This window comes from Nicotiana tomentosiformis, chromosome 2, assembly GCF_000390325.3.
Source record: "Nicotiana tomentosiformis chromosome 2, ASM39032v3, whole genome shotgun sequence".
NCBI lineage: Eukaryota > Viridiplantae > Streptophyta > Magnoliopsida > Solanales > Solanaceae > Nicotiana > Nicotiana tomentosiformis.
In genome coordinates this window covers 123866206-123884991 of record NC_090813.1, presented here as the reverse complement: position 1 = coordinate 123884991, position 18786 = coordinate 123866206, and positions in this window count along the sequence as shown.

Genomic DNA, 18786 nt, shown 5'->3' with positions numbered 1-18786 from the left:
AAGCTTACGCGAATGCGACGCAGTGGTCGGGAACGCGAAGAAGGTAGGGGAGCTGTGACCTTGAGCCATTAACCCTTCGCGAACGCGACGCATGGACTGCGAACGCAAAGAAGGAGGGCAGTTGTCTACCGCGAATGCGAGAGCTCGAACGCGATGCTGTGCATGGTCAGGCCTTCGCAAATGCGACACTGGTCACACGAACGCGAAGAAGAAAAGTCTGGGCAGTGAGTTTAAGTTCAGAAAATGGGACTTCGTCCCATTTTCCATTTTTGACGGATTGGAGCTCGGGATGAGGCAATTTTTGGGAGATTTTTAGAGAAAACAATGGGGTAAGTGTTCTTGACTCAATATTGGTTAAATTACATGAATCCATGGTTGTTTTTAACATTTAATCGGTGAATTAAGTTGGAAAAAATTGTGAAAACCCTCTTGATTCTATTTAAGATTTGGAAGTCGAGTTGTTATCGGAAATGAATAAAATTGGTATGGTTGAACTCGTATCGGAATGGGCGTTCATATTTTGTAACTTTTGTTGGGTTCCGAGACATGGGCCCTACAGGCGATATTTCGGTTAAATTTCGAATTTTTGTAGAAAATTTGTATTTTCATATGGAATTTATTCTTACAATTTGTATTGATTGAATCTAATTAATTATGACTAGATTCGAGCCGATCGGAATCAGAAAATCGAGGAAAAGGGCATACTACTTGACTGATTGAGCGCAGTTTGAGGTAAGTATCTTTCCTAACCTTGTGTGGGGGATTTTCCCCTTAGGTTTGAGTCATCTATGCTAATTGTAGTCTGTGTATGTGAGGTGACGAGTGCGTGCTCAGACATATTTGTGAAAAGTTGGCCTTTTAGGATTCTTATGTTCTTATATTCACCGTGTATGATGTTGTTCTTGATACGCTTAAATTCCTATTTGCTAGTTTCACCTTTACATGCTTTGATTAGAGATAATTGCTTTAGGATTCACTCTTACTGCCTAGTTGACCCTTATTCGACGTAACCAAAGATTTTACCTCTTCTATCGTCATGCTATATTTTTTCATAACTACTTATCTTTAATTGAAATTATTATTTTCTCATCCTATAATTGTTTAGTCTTAATTAGAGTTATGATTATCTTCCGTTGCTTTTCTTTACTTGAATTGTTGAATATTCCTCTTAATTGCTCAACCTCAAAAGGAGTTTAGATAACCTATATCTTAGTTGACTTGCCATTATTTGGAACTATTTGACTCGTGTTGGCTTCTTATCGTTAACTTGAATATTGTAGAATCGTTGCAATATTTTAATTTGTTTTCCCTTGTTAAGTTGTTCTCCTTGTGCCTAGCATTCTTCACTGTGGTTATTCCTTGTGAATGAGTTCTACCGTGCTTGTGATTTAAGTTCTTGAGTTGATTTGCTCGCCATACCTTGCATCTTTGTCATTGTTGCTTTTGCACTTGTTGTGGTGATGTACAAGGTTTCTGTCGTGTTATAGTTGTTATCTCTGTTGTTTGCACTGCATATTTAAATTGGGACTACGGACGTATTCCGGGATATCCCCCAGCATTGTATATTTAAATTGGGACTATGGACGTATTCCGGGAGATCCCCCTGTCTTGCATATTTACTTTGGGACTACGGACGTATTCCGGGAGATCCCCCAGCATTACATATTTAAATTGGGACTACGGACGTATTCCCGGAGATCCCCCTGTCTTGCATATTTACTTTGGAACTACATACGTATTCCGGGAGATCCCCCAGCACTTCATATTTAAATTAGGACTACGGACGTATTCCGGGAGATTCCCCTGTCTTGCTTATTTACTTTGGGATTACGGACGTATTCCGAGAGATCCCCCAGCACTGCACATTTAAATTGGGACTACGGACGTATTCCGAGAGATCCCCCTATCTTGCATATTTAATTCGGGACTATGGGACGGTATCCCAGTAGATTCCCCTGTGGTTATATCTGTGTTCGGAGCTGCTAATCTTCCATGCTTAAATGTCAAAGGGTGACTTATACTCGAAAGATATTACTAGAAAAGTTTATATTTGAAAGGTTTTTATCTTGAAAGAACTATATTTGAAAGATATTTATTTGAAGGAAGAATATTTCAAAAAAAAAAAAATCTTATTGGAAAGGATTATATTCTAAAGACCTCAATTTAAAAAACTTACGGGTGAAAGTTTACACTTGAAGGATTTGACTAATTTATTGGGGTTTGTTGGCTGAGTCCTGATGTGAAAATTATTGCAGTTGCTGAGTTACTACTTGCCTTTACTGTATTGTGATTTTCGGATTTGGGTTGTGCTTTCATTTATTCTTCTGTTTCTTATTCTGGTGTTCCGCTGTTACTTGCTGTTTTTTCTTCCTTATTGCAGTTGTTATGTCGTTAGCCATATCGTGGGGTCCTCAGATAGATGTCATGTTCTGTAACCCTATACTTATACTTGTTCAGTTTGTTAGACCAGTGGGTGTTTTGACTAGTCCTCGTTACTACTTTACCGAGGTTAGTCTTGATACTTACTGGGCACCGCTGTGGTGTACTCATGCTACTCTTTTGCACATTTTTGTGCAGATCCAGGTATCGATCGTTAGTAGCTGTGTGGATCCTTGCTGAGGAGACTCAAGATAAACCTGCTGCTGCGTTCGCAGGCTTCGGAGTCACCTTCCTATTTTGTATTTATACTGTTTTTACTTACTTTCGAACAGTTGTATTTAGAAGTGATAGCAAACTCTGTAGAGCTTATGAATTGTACTACCGGTTTTGGGAAATTGTAAATTTTGTAAAGATTTCTATATCGAGACTGTTAGATTTCCTTTGTTATTGTTATTACTCAGTAAATGTTAGGCTTACCTAGTCCCTAAGACTAGGTGCCATCACGATACCCAACGGAGGGGTGAATTGGGTCGTGACAAGTTGGTAGGGAGTCATGCCTGTTAGGCTTTTCTGATATTCTTGTATATTTTTTGTGCATATTCAGCCATTTTTGTGCTGTAAATATTGAGTTTTAGCCTATGAGATGAGTGCCCAGGTTGCGTTAAATGTGACTCAGTAATCCGAGTAAGTAATCATGAGGTCTTCATGCCTCACATTCTGTTGTCAGTATTGTGAAAATTCGAAATGAGGTGGATGATGCTGAAATTTATTTATGAACAACTTTTAAGACCAGAGATATGGTGATGAGTGTACATATGATGTGCATCATGCCAGATATTATTATGATAATGCAGTGCTTGTAATGCGAAAATTAGTGTTATTGATATATACATTGTGGTGCTTTGTTGGGTTGTGGATGTGTTGTTAGGAGTTGTTTGGTATTACTCTGGCAGGTGGATAGGCCCAATTACAGGGGAGACTCTGCCGAAATTTCTGAAAAATTTGGGAGTTAGTAAAATTTGAAGGATTGAGAATTGCAAAAGAAGAGATAAATATGTTATGTGTTTGAGGGTGAATGATCCTAAGCGGGGAATAATGCAACACCCCAAAGAAAGTTTTGAATTACTTCAACACTATTAAGAAAATTGATGTGTGCATAGGCACGAGTTGCTATAGCCAGTTGAGACTAATACTGTGCGTTGTTGTGAGAAATCAGGCCTTTTGAAAATATTAGAGCGTAAGAAAATGGCCTTAAAGTTTTCAAGTATGGATAAAAGAAATAATCTCAAATGAGATGATATTGTCACGCTTATCTCAAATGCGGTAGTGTGGAATCAACCGTGAGTATATGTGTAAAAGTAAAAATCATCAATTTGGTAATCTCAGAATAATTCTTAGAACGTTCGAGGACGAAAGTTTGTTTAAGAGGTAGAGAATATAACGACCCGACTTATCGTTTTAAGAATTTACGCCCCATTTAGTGACTTAAGGTCTCGAGCAGCTTCGCAATATGTATTATGACCCACGGGTGTGGTCGAGTTTGATTTACTAAAGATTTGGAATTAAATTAAAAGAACAATCCTTAATTTAAAGCTTAAATGGAAAGAGTTAACCGGAGAGTTGACTTCTGAGTAAACGACTCCGGAATAAAATTTTGATGATGTCAATAGCTCCGTATGGTGATTTTGGACTTAGGAGCGTGTACGGAAAATTATTTGGAGGTCCGTAGTGGAATTAAGCTTGAAATGCCGAAAATTGAATTTTTGGGAAGTTTGACCGGGGGTTGACTTTTTGATATCGAGGTCGGAATCTGATTCTGGAAATTTGAATAGGTTCGTTATGTCATTTATGACTTGTGTGCAAAATTTGAAGTCATTTTGGATTGATTTGATGTGTTTCGGCACAAGTTATAAAATTTCAAAGTTTATGGAATTTTGATTTGAAGTGTGATTCGTCATATTGATGTTGTTCGATGTGATTTGAGACCTCGAGTAAGTTCGTAATGTGTTATGGGACTGGTTGGTACGATTGGTTGAGGTCCCGGGGGCCTCGGGTGTGTTTCGGATCATTTGGAGCTGTTTTGGAACTGCTGATTCTGGTGTCTAGTTTCCTTCTTCACGAATGCGAAGAAAGTCCCGCGTTCGCAAAGAAGAAATTTTGGGGGTGCTGGATTTGACCTTCGCGAACGCGAAGGAGTGGACGCGCGAATGCGAGGCAAGGTCTGGTCAAGCTTAAGCGAACGCGACGCAGTGGTCGCGAACGCGAAGAAGGAAGGGGAGCCGTGACCTTGAGCCATTAACCCTTCACGAACGCGACGTATGGACTGCGAACGCGAAGAAGGAGGGCAGTTGTCTACCGCGAATGCGAGAGCTTGAACGCGATGATGTGCATGGTCAGGCCTTCGCGAACGTGACACTGGTCACGCGAACGCGAAGAAGAAAAGTCTGGGCAGTGAGTTTAAGTTCAGAAAATGGGACTTCGTCCCATTTTCCATTTTTGAAGGATTGGAGCTCGGGATGAAGCGATTTTTGGGAGATTTTCAGAGAAAACAACGGGGTAAGTGTTCTTGACCCAATATTTGTTAAATTGCCCGAATTCATGGTTGGTTTTAACATTTAATCGGTGAATTAAGTTGGAAAAAATTGTGAAAACCCTCTTGATTCTATTTAAGATTTGGAGGTCGAGTTGTTATCAGAAATGAATAAAATTGGTATGGTTGAACTCGTATCGGAATGGGCGTTCATATTTTGTAACGTTTGTCGGGTTCCGAGACATGGGCCCCACGGGCAAGTTTTGGGTAAAATTTCGGATTTTTGTAGAAAATTTGTATTTTCATATGGAATTTATTCTTACAATTTGTATTGATTGAATCTAATTAATTATGACTAGATTCGAGCCGATCGGAATCAGAAAATCGAGGAAAAGGGCATACTACTTGACTGATTGAGCGCAGTTTGAGGTAAGTATCTTGCCTAACCTTGTGTGGGGGATTTTTCCCTTAGGATTGAGTCATCTATGCTAATTGTAGTCTGTGTACGTGAGGTGGCGAGTGCGTGCTCAGACATATTTGTGAAAAGTTGGCCTTTTAGGATTCTTATGTTCTTATATTCACCGTGTATGATGTTGTTCTTGATACGCTTAAATTCCTATTTGCTAGTTTCACCTTTACATGCTTTGATTAGAGATAATTGCTTTAGGATTCACTCTTACTGCCTATTTGACCCTTATTCGATGTAACCAAAGATTTTACCTCTTCTATCGTCGTGCTATATTTTTTCATAACTACTTATCTTTAATTGAAATCATTATTTTCTCATCCTATAATTGTTTAGTCTTAATTGGAGTTATGATTATCTTCCGTTGCTTTTCCTTACTTGAATTGTTGAATATTCCTCGTAATTGCTCAACCTCAAAAGGAGTTTAGATAACCTATATCTTAGTTGACTTGCCATTATTTGGAACTATTTGACTCGTGTTGGCTTCTTATCGTTGACTTGAATATTGTAGAATCGTTGCAATATTTTGTTTTGTTTTCCCTTGTTAAGTTGTTCTCCTTGTGCCTAGCATTCTTCACGGTGGTTATTCCTTGTGAATGAGTTCTACCATTCTTGTGATTTAAGTTCTTGAGTTGATTTGCTCGTCGTACCTTGCATCTTTGTCATTGTTGCTTTTGCACTTGTTGTGGTGATGTACGAGGATTCTGTTGTGTTATAGTTGTTATCTCTGTTGTTTGCACTGCATATTTAAATTGGGACTACAGACGTACTCCGGGAGATCCCCCAGTACTGTATATTTAAATTGTTACTATGGACGTATTCCGGGAGATCCCCCTGTCTTGCATATTTACTTTGGGACTACGGACGTATTCCGGGAGATCCCCCAGCACTGCATATTTAAATTGGGACTGCGGACGTATTCCAGGAGATCCCCCTGTCTTGCATATTTACTTTGGGACTACAGACGTATTTTGGGAGATCCCCCAGCACTTCATATTTAAATTGGGACTACGGACGTATTCCGGGAGATCCCCCAGTACTGCATATTTAAATTGGGACTACGGACGTATTCCGGGAGATCCCCTTGTCTTGCATATTTAATTCGGGACTATGAGACGGTATCCCGGTAGATTCCCCTGTGGTTATATCGGTATTCAGAGCTGCTAATCTTTCATGCTTAAGTGTCAAATGGTGACTTATACTCAAAAGATATTACTAGAAAATTTTATATTTGAAAGGTTTTTATCTTGAAAGAACTATATTTGAAATATATTTTTTGAAGGAAGAATATTTAAAAAAAAAATAATATAAATTTCTTATTGGAAATTATAATATTCTAAAGACATCAATTTAAAAAACTTACGGGTGAAAGTTTACACTTGAAGGATTTGACTAATTTATTGGGGTTTGTTGGCTGAGTCCTGATGTGAAAACTATTGCAGTTGCTGAGTTACTACTTGTCTTTACTGTATTGTGCTTTTCGGATTTGGGTTGTGCTTTCGTTCATTCTTCTGTGTCTTATTCCGGTGTTCCGCTGTTACTTGATATCTTTCCTTCCTTATTGCAGTTGTTATGTCTTTAGCCATATCGTCGGGTCCTCAGATAGATATCATGTTCTGTCATCCCTATACTTATACTTGTTCAGTTTATTAGACCAGTGGGTGTTTTGACTAGTGAATGAGACCCCACTGGTCTCCAAAATACCCGCCGTCCGAAGCATCCGCTGACACTTAACCAGAAAACCCTGGGCATCCTCTGACTCAGCACCGCTAAAAGATGGAGGTCGAAGCCTCTCAAATCTCTCAAGTCTCCTCTGCTCATCATCTGCCATAACAGGAACTACCGGGGCCTGAGCAGTTACAACCGGCTGGGCTGGTAGTGCCCCCGGTATCTAAAGTCCCTGTACTACCTGGTCTGGAGTACGGGCAACGGGGGTATGAGTACCTCCCCCGGCCTGAGAAGAGGCAGTGCGGCCTGAGCCGAAACCACCTGAGCCAGACCAGTGCAAGCTGCCAATATCTCGGCCAAAGTCTCCTGAAGGCCTGGAATCTCAATGGGCACAGCTGGTGCCTGACCTGATCCTGTCGGCTCAGCTATATCTGGAATCTGCTCCTGAGCTGGAGCAACTGGTGGTACTACAGGTGCTGGTCCAATTGTAGTACGAGCTACACCTCGACCTCTACCTCGACCCCGGCCTCTACCACGGCCCCGGCCTCTCGCGGCCCTAACTGGTGGCACTGGTGGTTGACCATCCGATCCGGTAGTAGATGATACAAAACTCCAAATACTATCTGAAATGAAATAGACAGAATATAAATATAAGAAGAGACACTGGTAGCTGCAGAACGGCTCAGAAAGGCAGCTCACCACTATGCCTCGGGATGACGTGGGTATGTAATGATAGGTCCTCCACTAGTACTTGTCTCAGATCCTGCACAAAAAGTGCAGCTAGTGTAGTATGAGTACGTAAACAACGTGTACCCAGTAAGTATCAAGCCTAATCTCGAAGTGGTAGAGACGAGATGGCCGACTTTGACACTCACTATAGGTCAATAATAATAACTGAAATATAACTAGAATATTTAAATCAGCATGGTTTACAGAATTTACAATAATTTATTTAATCAGCAGAGATAATCAAATTCCTTCAAATGTAACAATTCTCAATATATTAATTAAATTCCTTCAATTCAAAAAAATTCCAATTTATCAATTAAATCTCATTTACAAGAGTAACAATTAATTCCATAAACAAGCAAGAATAATAATTCATTAAATTCCAAGGATTTTTCCAAATAATTAATTAGCTTCTCAAGCTGAAATAAATTATTAAAGTATCGTGTAATTATTATTATTAAGATGAATTATTATTAAGGAGAGTGTATTTATTATAAGATGAATTTGGGAGGAGAACAATTTTCTTTAACAATTAATTGATTAAAACAGACAATCAAGCCTATGAGATTTCCATCCTTTAATATCTTTATCTAACAATTCACAATATATTCATATAGATATCAATTAATATAAATAAATCCAAGAATACAATTTACACAAGTAAGGCATGCTCTGTGTCCTAAACTACCCGGACTTTAGCATTAATAGTAGCTACGCACAGACTCTCATCACCACGTGCGTACGTAGCCCCCCCCACAATTAGCAACAATTATTTAATTTTAATCACCTATGAGATAATTTCCCCCTCACAAGGTTAGACGAGACTTACCTCGTCTTGCTCCAATTTAATCCACAATTTTTCCTTTTCCACGATTATCCAACTCTGTCTGGCTCGAATCTAGCCAAAATAATTCGATACAATCACTAAAAATTATAGGAAATGAATTCTATAAGGAAATACTACATTTTTAATAAAAATCCCGCAATTAATTAAACATTCGCCCCGTGGGACCCACATCTCGAAATTCGGTGAAAGTTATGAAATCCGACAACCCTTTCAATTACGAGTCCAACCATACCAGTTTCACTCAATTCCGACTCCGAATCGATACCGAAATCTCAAAAATCCGTTTCTATGAGATTTCTAAACTTTTCCAAATCTCAAATCTCAAAACACTAATTAAATTGTGAAAAACAATGATACACTTGTATATGTAGACCAAATCCGAGTTAGAATCACTTACCCTAATGTTTTTCCCTTGAAAATCTGCCAAAAGTCGTCTCTGCTCAAGCTCAAGTTCGTCAAAAATGGCAAATGGGACGAATGCCCTCTTTTTATAAAACTTCCCAGCAGCCTTCGGAACTGGTCCTCGAACTGGGCCTCGATCGCGGCATCGAACATGTGCCCTCGATTAGGGCATCGATGTTGTACCTTTGATCAGGGCATCGAGCTTGGGTCTCGATCCTAGCCCTCGAGTCATTCCTTCGATCATGGCCTCGATCAGGGTATCGAGGCTAGGCCTTCGATCATAGCCTCAATCATGGCATCGAGCTTGATCCTTCGATTGTGACCCTCGATCTTGGGTCTCGATCCTGGCCCTCGAGCCTAGCCTTTGATCATGGCCCTCGAGCTGGACCTTCGATCATGGCCCTCGAGTTGGACCTTCGATCATGGCCCTCGAGTTGGACCTTCGATCATGGCTTCGATACACTAGCTCGAGCCTGTACCTCATCAACCCTGGGCTCGATATCTGGGATCGATCACAGCCCAGAATGTCCAACAGAAGAGGAAAAATTGCAGCAGCTTTTTAACTCAAAGTTTTGATCCGTTAACCATCTGAAACTCACCCGAGGCCCTCGGAACCTCAACCAAATATACCAACAAGTCCTAAAACATCATACGAACTTAGTTGAACCTCTAAATCACATCAAACAACGCTAAAACCATGAATCATACTTCAATTCAAGCTTAATGAAACTAAGAGTTTTCAACCTCTACATTCAATGCCGGAACCTATCAAATCAACTCCGATTGACCTCAAATTTTACACACAAGTCATAAATTACATAACGGAGCTATGAAAATTTTCAAAACTAGATTCCGACTCCGGTATCAAAAAGTCAACTCATCCGTCAAACTTCTAAACTTAAGTTCTTGTTTTTAGCCATTTCATGCCTAATTTAACTACGGACTTCCAAATAAAATTCTGAACACGCTCCTAAGTCCAAAATCACCATACGGAGCTGTTGGAATCATCAAAATTCTATTCCGGGGTCGTTTTCACAAAATGTTGTTTGAAGTCAAACTTAGCACTTTAAGGCCAACTTAAGGAACCAAGTGTTCTGGTTTCACCCCAAACACTTCCAAATCCCGAACCAACCATCCCCGCAAGTCATAAATCATTACAAGCACCTACAGGAAGTTTTATTTTAGGAAACGGGGTTCTAAAAGTTAAAATTGCCGGTTGGGTCATTACATTCTCCACCTCTTAAACAAACGTTCATCCTCGAACGGGTTTAGAATTGTACCTGCAGTGCTGAATAAGTGTGGATATCTGCTCCGCATATCTTCCTTGGCCTCCCAAGTCGCTTCCTCGACTGGTTGGCCCCTCCACTGGACTTTTACTACAGAAATCCTCTTGGATCTCAACTGGCGAACCTGTTTATCAACAATGGCAATTGGCTCCTCTTCATATCCCAAGCTATTATCTAGCTGAACTGTGCTGAAGTCTAACACATGTGATAGGTCGGCATGATACTTCTGGAGCATAGATACGTGAAAAACCAGATGAACTCCCGATAGGCTGGGAGGCAATGCAAGTTCATAAGCAACCTCCCCAACTCGTTTCAACACCTCAAATAGGCCTATAAACCTTGGGCTCAACTTGCCCTTCTTCCCGAATCTCAAAATTCCCTTCATCGGCGAAACCTTCAAGAGAACTTTTTCACCTACCATAAATGATATATCACGCGCTTTTTGATCCGTGTAACTCTTTTGTCTGGACTGTGCTGTACGAAGTCGCTCCTGAATCAACTTTATCTTTTCCAAGGCATCCCTTACCAAATCAGTACCATATAACTTAGCCTTACATGGCTCAAACCAGCCGATAGGTGAATGACATCGCCGACCATATAAAGCCTCAAATGGAGCCATCTCGATGCTAGATTGGTAACATGTTATTATAAGCAAACTCGGCCAAAGGCAGGAAACGATCCCACTGACCTTCAAAGTCAATCACACATGCCCTGACCATATCCTCCAAAATCTGAATAGTCCTCTCAGACTGTCCATTGGTCTGCGGATGAAAGGCTGTGCTGAGCTCTACACGGGTCCCCAACTCACTCTGTACTGCTCTCCAGAAATGTGAAGTAAACCGAGGACCTCTATCTGATATGATGGAAATTGGCACATCGTGCAACCGAACTATCTCCTGAATATAAATCTGGGCCAACCTCTCTGAAGTATATGTAGTCACAACAGGAATAAAATGTGCTGACTTAGTCAACCTGTCAACAATCACCCAAACTGCATCAAACTTCCTCAAGGTCCGCGGCAACCCAACTACGAAATCCATAGTAATTCGTTCCCATTTCCACTCTGGTATGGTCATCTGCTGAAGTAGGCCACCTGGCCTCTGGTGCTCATATTTAACTTGCTGGCAATTTAGACACCGAGCTACATACTCAACTATGTCCTTTTTCATTTGTCGCCACCATTAATGCTGCCTCAAGTCATGATACATCTTCGTAGCACCTGGATGAATAGAATATCGAGAACTATGTGCCTCATCCCGGATCTTTTTCCTTAGTTCATCCACATTAGGAACACACAGACGATCCTGGAGTCATAGAACACCATCTGCACCAATAGTGACTTCCTTGGCACCACCTTGTAGTACCGTTTCACGAAGAACCACCAGGCGTGGGTCATCGTACTAGCGAGCCTTGATCTATTCAAATAGTGAAGACCGGGCCACAACACATGCAAGAACTCGGCTGGGCTCTGAAATATCCAGCCTCACAAGTCTGTTAGCCAAGGACTGAATATCTGAGGCTAATGGCCTTTCCTCTGCTGAAATGAAAGCCAAACTACCCATACTCTCCGCCTTTCTGCTCAAGGCATCTGCAACCACATTTGCTTTGCCCGGATGATACATGATAGTAATATCATAATCTTTTAGTAACTCCAGCCATCTACGCTGCCTCAAATTTAGATCCCTCTGCTTGAAAATATGCTGCAAACTGCGATGATCACTGTAAACTTCACAAGACACCCCATAAAGATAATGCCTCCAAATCTTAAGAGCGTGAACAATCGCAGCTAACTCCAAATCATATACCGGATAATTCTTTTCGTGGGGCTTCAGCTGACGTGAAGCATATGCAATAACTTGCCCTTCCTGCATCAATACACAACCCAAGCCAACGCGCGCAGCATCGCAATACAGTATATACATCCCCGAACCGGAAGGCAACACTAACACTGGTGCTGTAGTCAATGATGTCTTGAACTTGTTAAAGCTTACCTCACAATCATCGGACCATCGGAATGGAGCACCCTTCTGGGTTAATTTGGTCAGAGGTGCTGCAATAGATGAAAAACCTTCCACGAACCGACGATAATAACCCGCCAAACCCAGAAAACTCCTGATCTCTGTCGCTGAAGTGGGACGATGCCAATTCTGAACTGCCTCAATCTTTTTGGGATCAACTTTAATACCTTCGCCCGATACGATATGTCCCAAAAATGCTACAGACTCTAGCCAAAACTCACATTTAGAGAACTTAGCATATAGCTTTTGTTCCCGCAATGTCTAAAGCACTACTCTCATATGCTGCTCATGCTCCTCCTTACTACATGAGTAGATCAAAATGTCATCAATGAAGACAATGACAAATGAGTCAATATATGGCTTGAATACCCTGTTCATCAGATCCATAAATGCTACCGGGGAATTAGTTAAACAAAAAGACATTATCAGAAACTCATAATGACCATATCTAGTACGGAAAGCAGTCTTTGGAACATTCGAATCCTAAATCTTCAACTGATGGTACCCCGACCTCAAGTCGATCTTAGAGAATACCCTAGCACCCTACAACTGGTCAAATAGGTCATCAATACGCAGAAACGGGTACTTGTTCTTAATAGTGACTTTGTTCAATTGGCGATAATCAATACATATCCGCATTGTTCCATCCTTATTTTTCACAAATAATACTGGTGCACCCCAAGGCGATACACTCGGTCTGACAAACCCTTTGGCTAGTAACTCTTCAAGCTGTTCTTTCAATTCTTTTGGAGCCATGCGATATGGTGGGATAGATATAGGCTGGGTATCTGAAGCCAAGTCAATATAGAAATCAATATCACGATCAGGTGGCATACCTGGAAGATCTGACATAAATACATCGGGGAACCCCCGAACTACAGGCACTGAATCAATAGCCGGAGTCTCTGCAGTAGTATCCCGAACATAGGCTAGATAAGCCAAACAATCCTTCTCAACAATGTGTTGAGCCTTTATAAAAGAAATAACTCGATTAAATGAACTAACAGGCGAACCCTTCCACTCCATCTTAGGCAATGCTGGAATAGCCAAGGTAACAGTCTTGGCATGACAATCTAGAATAGCATGATATGGAGATAACTAGTCCATACCCAGAATAATTTCAAAATCGGTCATCTCAAGGAATAGGAGATATGCTCTAGTTTCATAACCACAGAATGTAATAATACAGGACCGGTAGATCTGGTTCACAACAATAGAATCGCCCACAGGAGTGGACACATAAACAGGAGTACTCAAGGACTCACGAGAAACACCCAGGAATGGAGCAAATAGAGATGACACATATGAATACGTTGATCCTGGATCAAATAATACTGAGGCATCTTTGCCACAAACAGAAATAATACCTGTAATCACAGCATTTGAGGCCTCTGCATCTGGTCTAGCTAGAAAAGCATAGAACCGAGCTAGAGCGCCAACTGTCTGGCCTCCGCCTGGCTGACCTCCACCTCTAGGACGGCCCCTACCCACCTGTCCTCCACCTCTGGGTGGTCGGACTACTAGTGGAGCAACTGGTCCGGTAAGCATAGGCTGCTGACCCTGCTGTACTGGTCTACCTCGAAGCTTGGGGCAAAACCTTCGCATGTGACTGGGATCCCTGCACTCGTAACAACTCTTCAGTGCGATGGGCTACTGACTAAGTGTCTGGCCTTGGGGACCTGAATACCTACTGGGAGGACCCTGAATTGCTGGTGGGCGGTAAGAGCTCTCTGGGATAGCATTGAGATAAGGTCGCACTGGAGCACCTCGAGTAGGTGGTGGTGCTGGATATGGGGGTCTGCTGGACTATCCCCTCACGAACTGACCTCTGCCCCCGGACGGAGCACCTCTGAACTCTCCAGAGTACCTGAACCGCTTATCTCTCATAATCTGCTCTCGGCTCCGCTGACGTACACCCTCAATCCTCCGGGCTATCTCCACAACTCGCTCATAAAAAGTACCCATCTCAACCTCTCGCGCCATAGTAGCCTGAATACCAGTATGTAAACCGGCTACAAACCTTCGCACTCTCTCCGCCTCAGTAGGGAGTATCATTAGTGCATGGTGAGATAATTCAGAAAACCTCACCTCATAATCAGTCATTGACATCTGACCCTGCTGGAGCTGCTCAAACTGAAACCGCAACTCTTCCCTCTAGGAGGGTGGAATATACTTGTCCAAGAAGATACGGGTGAACCTGCCCCAAGTCATGGGAGGAGAATCTGCTGGTCTGCCAAGAGCATAAGACTGTCACCATCTACGGGCTCTACCCTCTAGCTGAAAAGTAGCAAAATCAACCATGGGATTCCAATATCCTCATGTTGTACATTCTATCCTTGCAACGATCAATGAAATCCTGTAGATCCTCATGTCACTCACCCCCGAAGACAGGAGGATGTAGTCTAGTCCATCTGTCCAATAGTTTCTGAGGATCGGCGGCCACAGCTGGCTTGGGCTCAGGTGTAGCTGTTGCCACTGGCTGGACTCCACCCACGGGTAGTGCACCCTGGGTCTAATATACCGCAGCTGCCTGTCCATAAGCCTGCGCAGTAGGGGTTTGTGCTCCCCCGCCCGCCTGAGATGTGGCTGGGTCTGCCAGAAATAAATCGGCCTGAGTCATATTATCCAGGAATCGTAGCATACGACCCATGACATCCTGAAATCCTGGTGCAGATGTGAAGTCCACCAGAGCTGGCTCTGCCACAGGCACCTCAACCTGCTCCTCAATAATGGGATTCTCTGCTGGATCCACTGACGGCATAACCGGAATAGTCCCGGGATGTCCTCGCCCTCTACCACGGGCTGGAGCCCTCCCTCGGCCTCTAGCAACTGGGGGAGTAGCTCTTCCCTGGTCTGGAATCTCATTAGAGCGTGTTCTCACCATCTGTGAGAGAATAAGAGAAGGATATTTAGTACTACATCAATTGCACGATAGAATATGAAAAAGGTAGTTTCCTAACACCATATAGCCTCTCGAAGATAAGTATAGACGTCTCCGTACTGATCTGCAAGACTCTATTAGGTCTGCTCATAACTTGTGAGACCTACGTGAACCTAGAGCTTTGATACCATGTTATCACGACCCAATTTCACCTATAGGTCGTGATGGGGTCCAACATTACAGCTAGGCAAGCCAACTAATAAGTCAAACGTACATTGGTTAAACTTTTATTCGAAGAAAATAATAAAATACCATCTTCTACCAATGTGTGTGCCAAAATTCGATGTCACAAGTGCATGAGCATCTAGTAGATTATACCAAACTCCAAATACTGTCTGAAATAAAATAGACAGAATATAAATATAAGAAGAGACACTGGTAGCTGCAGAACGGCTCAGAAAGGCAGCTCACCACTATGCCTCGGGATGACGTGGGTATGTAATGATAGGTCCTCCACTAGTACTTGTCTCAGATCCTGCACAAAAAATGCAGCTAGTGTAGTATGAGTACGTAAACAACGTGTACCCAGTAAGTATCAAGCCTAATCTCGAAGTGGTAGAGACGAGATGGCCGACTTTGACACTCACTATAGGTCAATAATAATAACAGAAATATAACTAGAATATTTTAATCAGCATGGTTTACAGAATTTACAATAATTTATTTAATCAGCAGAGATAATCAAATTCCTTCAAATGTAACAATTCTCAATATATTAATTAAATTCCTTCAATTCAAAAAAATTCCAATTTATCAATTAAATCTCATTTACAAGAGTAACAATTAATTCCATAAACAAGCAAGAATAATAATTCATTAAATTCCAAGGATTTTTCCAAATAATTAATTAGCTTCTCAAGCTGAAATAAATTATTAAAGTATCGTGTAATTATTATTATTAAGCACGATTTCTGCCGAGGACATACGGCTCGATCCAGAGTGTCGTGTATACTGCCGAAGGACGTGCGGCGCGATCCATAGATGCATCTATCCTGCCGAGGCGTTCGGCCCGCTCCACAAGAAAGGAGGACATTTTTTTGATGTGCCTCCGGAAGGAGAGTATATTTATTATAAGATGAATTTGGGAGAAGAATAATTTTTTTTAACAATTAATTGATTAAAACAGACAATCAAGCCTATGAGATTTCCATCCTTTAATATCTTTATCTAACAATTCACAATATATTCATATAGATATCAATTAATATAAATAAATCAAAGAATACAATTTACACAAGTAAGGCATGCTCTGTGTCCTAAACTATCCGGACTTTAGCATTAATAGTAGCTACGCACGGACTCTCGTCATCACGTGTGTACATAGCCCCCCCACAATTAGCAACAATTATTTAATGTTAATCACCTATGAGGTAATTTTCCCCTCACAAGGTTAGACAAGAGACTTACCTCGTCTTGCTCCAATTTAATCTATAATTTTGCTTTTTCCACGATTATCCAATTCTGTCTGGCTCGAATCTAGCCAAAATAATTCGATACAATCACTAAAAATTATAGGAAATAAATTCTATAAGGAAATACTACATTTTTAATAAAAATCCCGAAATTAATTAAAAATTTGCCCGCGGGGCCCACATCTCGGAATCTGGCAAAAGTTATGAAATCCGATAACCCATTCAATTACGAGTCCAACCATACCAGTTTCACTCAATTCTGACTCCGAATCGATACCGAAATCTCAAAATTTCGTTTCTATGAGATTTCTAAACTTTTCCAAATCTCAAATCTCAAAACACTAATTAAATTGTGAAGAACAATGATACACTTGTATATGTAGACCAAATCCGAGTTAGAATCACTTACCCCAATGTTTTTCCCTTGAAAATCTGCCAAAAGTCGTCTCTGCTCAAGCTCAAGTTCGTCAAAAATGGCAAATGGGACGAATGCCCTCTTTTTATAAAACTGCACAGCAGCCTTCGGAACTGGTCCTCGAACTGGGCCTCGATCGTGGCATCGAACATGTGCCCTCGATTAGGGCATCGAGGTTGTACCTTCGATCAGGGCATCGAGCTTGGGTCTCGATCCTAGCCCTCGAGCCATACCTTCGATCATGCCCTCGAGCCTTGCCTTCGATCGCGGCTTCGATCACAGGCTCGAGCCTGGACCTCGATCAGGGTATCGAGGTTGGGCCTTCGATCATAGCCTAAATCATGGCATCGAGCTTGAGCCTTCGATTGTGACCCTCGATCTTGGGTCTCGATCCTGGCCCTCGAGCCTTGCCTTCGATCATGGCCCTCGAGCTGGACCTTCGATCATGGCCCTCGAGTTGGACCTTCGATCATAGCCCTCGAGTTGGACCTTCGATCATGGCTTCGATACACTAGCTCGAGCCTGTACCTCGTCAACCCTGGGCTCAATATTTGGCTCGATATCTGGGCTCGATCACAGCCTAGAATGTCCAACAGAAGAGGAAAAATTGTAGCAGCTTTTTAACTCAAATTTTTGATCCGTTAACCATCCGAAACTCACCCGAGGCCCTCGGGACCTCAACCAAATATACCAACAAGTCCTAAAACATCATACGAACTTAGTCGAACCTCTAAATCACATCAAACAACGCTAAAACCATGAATCATATCCCAATTCAAGCTTAATGAAACTAAGAGTTTTCAACCTCTACATTCAATGCCAGAACCTATCAAATCAACTCTGATTGACCTCAAATTTTACACACAAGTCATAAATTACATAACGGAGCTATGAAAATTTTCAGAACTGGATTCCGACTCCGGTATCAAAAAGTCAACTCATCGGTCAAACTTCCAAACTTAAGTTCTTATTTTTAGCCATTTCATGCCTAATTTAACTACGGACTTCCAAATAAAATTCCGAACACGTTCCTAAGTCCAAAATCACTATACGGAGCTGTTGGAATCATCAAAATTCTATTCCGGGGTCGTTTTCACAAAATATTGACCGAAGTCAAACTTAGCACTTTAAGGCCAACTTAAGGAACCAAGTGTTCTGGTTTCACCCCAAACACTTCCAAATCCCGAACCAACCATCCCCGCAAGTCATAAATCATTACAAGCACCTACAAGAAGTTGTATTTTAGGGAACGAGGTTCTAAAAGTTAAAATGGCCATTTGGGTCATTACATATGTAACCTACGCTCTGATACCAACTTGTCACGACCCAAAAATCCTAACCTGTCATGATGGCGCCTATCTCAGTACTAGGCAAGCCGACAATATCAATAACCCACGATTTCCTTTAAATTTAAAACGTAACATTTAATACAATACCAAAAATCTAGCAATTTCCAATACAACACTCCCAAAATCTGGTGTCACTGAGTACAAGTCTGGAAAATTACGGTCTATAATAGTCTGAGGCAAATACAGTAAACAAGGAGATAGAGAAGGAGAGACAAGGTATGAGGAACACGACAACTACCTCAAAATCTCCTGAAAATCAACTACGCGAAATGATCAACACCCGCTATGTTCAGGAACACCTGGATCTGCACACGAAGTGCAGGGTGTAGTATGAGTACGACCAA